General features: G+C 47.5%; 1 pseudogene; it reads left to right on the forward strand.

The window, feature by feature from the left end:
* Window positions 1-683: 683 nt before the first annotated feature.
* On the forward strand, window positions 684-793 carry LOC115930967 (uncharacterized; annotated as a pseudogene).
* The last annotated feature ends 2,964 nt before the right edge of the window (window positions 794-3,757 follow it).

Here is a 3,757-nt window from a genome sequence, read left to right on the forward strand (position 1 = left end):
GGGATTACAGGCATAAGCCACCTTGCCTGGCCTACTTCAAATTTTGTTGAATAAACACAAACTCCTTTTATTGTAAAAACAGAGAACGAAAACAACCAAAGCAGATATCTAAGAACAGGCTTTCGTAGAGCAAGGCCAGGCATGCAGCTCACCTGTCTCTTAGTTCATCTTCCAGGAAGGCCTGAATGAGCCTGCTGCTGCTGCTGCTGCCCCTGTTTCATTTTCAGATACTTGGGCACCTACTTTGAAGCCTTTACACGGTCAGCTCTGGAGAAAGAGAAATGGGTGTCCAACATTCCATTTAATTAGTTAGCCTGAATGCACGTGGGCCCTTCTGCAGCTCCTGCTGTTACCCGAAGATCAGCTTTGGGCCAGACTAGGCACTTGCTTCCATCCCCTGGTCACCCTCTTCCAAAACAAATGAACAAATCCAACTCTATCAGCCATCTTGAGTAAGGTAGCATTTACTGATTTTCTTTGGGAAAGTGAGGCAAGCTCCTCATAACATATGGTAAAATTTCCCTAAGGATACCTGCAAACACTTCTGTTCATCCCTCCAAGTCCCTCTCAGCAGCTGCTGCCTGCCCTTCTTCCCTAAACTGCCTCAAGTGGCCCCTTGAGCCTGACATTGCTCCCTTCTTCCCTTCACTGGGGCGTGCCCCTCCTTAAAAAGAGAGTCAGTGATCCTTTTGTAGTTCATAAGTGTGATGACTGTGGTTTCATGCTTGTGTGTGAGAGATGGGTGGGCCTCCCTCAAACCTTGTTACGACGTAGGCCCGTTATCCATCTGACATGGAAAAAATAAAAGAAAGTTGGATTGTTAGCCAAATTTCAACAACCTCTTCTTTTTTTTTTTTTTTTTTTTTGAGATGGAGTCTCACTCTGTCGCCCAGGCTGGAGTGCAGTGGCGCCATCTCGGCTCACTGCAACCTTTGCCTCTTGGGTTCAAGCGATTCTCCCACCTCAGCCTCCCGAGCGGCTGGGACTACAGGCATGTGCCATAATGCCTGACTAATTTTTTTGTACCTTTAGTAGAGACAGGGTTTTGCCATGTTGGCCAGGCTGGTCTCAAACTCCTGACCTCAGGTGATCCACCCACCTCGGCTTCCCAAAGTGCTGGGATTGCAGGTGCGAAACACCGCGCCCGGCGCAACCACCTCATCTTTTTCAGGCAAGGCTTCAAGTCCCATAATTCAATTGCATTAAGTTTAATGGTCCCTGAAAGTTGGGCAAAACTCTTATATTTGATTTAATGCCCTCAGTACAGACCAGAAAACTAGTATAGGGCTGTTGCAAAACACATGGCCATAGGATGTGCCCTGTAAGATCTAACCATTCTTAGGGGCCAAAATAGGGCAGAGTGGGACAGATGTGAGGCGGTACAGCATGTGGTTTCAGCTGGACCATGCTCTGAGCCATTTGGACTGTGAAGGTTTCTCTCCCAGAAGGTAGCAGGGTAGGTCATGGGGTATTGTAGGCCTTGACAAGAGTGCAAATGGAGGCCTAAAAACCAGATGTCTAAATGTTTTAAGTTATAAGTAAAGCTCACAAATCATTCAATACAATATGTTCTGTCCTCCTACCTTGACAAAAATACCTTCAGAACAACCTGGAAGTCCAGGTTGGAATTTTAAATTCTTGGATGTCAGAGTCTCTTGCTGGAACATGGTGGCATGGGAAAAGCCAGCCCCCAACTTTGGTCCTCATCCTGCATCCTTTTTTCTTCCCACTCCTGTCTCCAGCCCTTCTTGCATCAGCATAGATCTCTTGCATTCCCATACGGACTTCTCAGCCCATATATCCAACTTCCTCATAATACTCACTCTTTGTTGATCCCTTAAGGTTGGGTTGTACACACCAGCATCTGGGTCACCCTTAGAAGAACTAACCTTGAAAAGGTCAGCACTAGGTCTGGAGACAAACTTGGGGATATTTGGGCAGAGAATTCTGGAGTCCCATGCATTATCCAAAAAAAGTGAGGAGAACGTCAAACAGTTGATTTCTAATTTGTAATCTTTAAAGGCCCTCTCCAAGATGATTTGAGGAAATTCCAGGTTCAGGAATTCAACTTGTTTACTACAATTTGAGGAAATTCCAGGTTCTAATTCCAATGGAAATCATCTCGGAGAGGGAACTGTTTATTAATTGTCAGGGCAGCCAGAAGGTAGGGGGATGGATTTCATAACTTCTAGAGGTCACTTGTCCCACTTCCTCCTCTGCTAAACAGGGTTTTTGGGAGAAGCTCAGTAGACCATGGTCCCTTCACTCTTAGTGCCCTTCGGCCAGCTCCTGACATGAAGCAAAGGCCCCTGTTTTTCTCGAAGCTTTCTGCCTTGTCAGGGATGAGGACTAAGCAGGAGGATCTTTAAAGGCAGAGCATGTGCGCAGAAATCTTTGGTTTCTCCCATTAGGGCAAAAATACCCTTTCGGCTGGGCACCGGGGCTCACGCCTGCAATCCCAGCACTTTGGGAGGCTGAGGTGGGCAGACCACCTGAGGTCAGGAGTTCGAGACCAAGCCTAACAAACATGGCGAAACCCCGTCTCTACTAAAAAATACAAAAATTAGCTGGGCGTGGTGGCAGTTGCCTATAATCCCAGCTACTCATGAGGCTGAGGCAGGGAGAATTGCTTGAACCTGGGAGGTGGAAGTTGCAGTGAGCCGAGATCACACCACCGCACTCCAGCCTGGGAGACACAGTGAGACTCTGTCCGGGAAAAAAACATAAATAAATGAATAAATAAAAAATCTTTCCTGATCCCCAGGCTGGAAGGCAAAGAGTATGAGTAAAAGGAGGACCAAGGGCTTGGAGAAGGGCCACCGTTCATTCTGTCTCTGCATTCATCGTTCAGGTGCTGTCAGTCATGCTGAGAGGAAGGCAGACAAACTGTGTCACCCCAAAGCCTTCTGGCCCCTCTCAGATAGTGTGGTCCCATCCAGGAGCTCTGCAGGCCATGAGTTCAGAGTGGGAAGGGATGTGGGAGGGGCTTAGGAGCTGGGCATGATGTCTTGGGGTGAGATGTGCTGCCGCAGTCTCTTCTGTCCCCTGACTCAGGCTGGGAGGGAGACAGGTATTCTCTGAAACCAGGGAAGATTGGAAGCCTCACCTACCCGACCTTAGCGACCAGGATCTAAAACTCTGCAATGAGGGCTGACTCCATATGATCTCAGCTAGTAATGGCGTAAAGATTGTACATGAAAATTCCAGACAGGGGCGTGAGCGCATGCGCGCGTGCGCGCGCGCACACACACACACACACACACACACACACACACACACACACAGCACCTTACCTTAAGACCTACTCTGCAGGAAAAAAAAAGGTTTCAGGGTAGGACAGTGAGTGAGATGTCACAGAGAGTTCATAACCTGATCTTTCTCTGAAGTCTGCTCCTCTTGTTACCGAAAAACACAGGTTTTGAGATAAAGGTCATTAATTTGATACTTTGCTCTGTTACTACCTGCATTTTCATTTCAAAAGCAAAGTCACTAGGAAATGCCATTGGAGTTTGGAAAGAGAAACGATATAACATCCGAATATTATGAGTTGAACAAAATGGAGCCCAGCAGGCCTGGTTTGTGTTGTGTTCTCATAATATCATCCTTAGGAAGACGTAGCTCCCCCATCCCTTAGGCTGTGGAGACTGTGCAGTGTTTCAGTAGTGAGAGAAGGGGCATTGTAGGGCCAAGGAAGGTGTAAGGGGACGGCAGGGAGTGAGGGAAAATGAGCAGTGCTCTATTGATAGTAACAGGAAAT

Source organism: Gorilla gorilla, chromosome 16 (assembly GCF_029281585.2).
Source record: "Gorilla gorilla gorilla isolate KB3781 chromosome 16, NHGRI_mGorGor1-v2.1_pri, whole genome shotgun sequence".
NCBI lineage: Eukaryota > Metazoa > Chordata > Mammalia > Primates > Hominidae > Gorilla > Gorilla gorilla.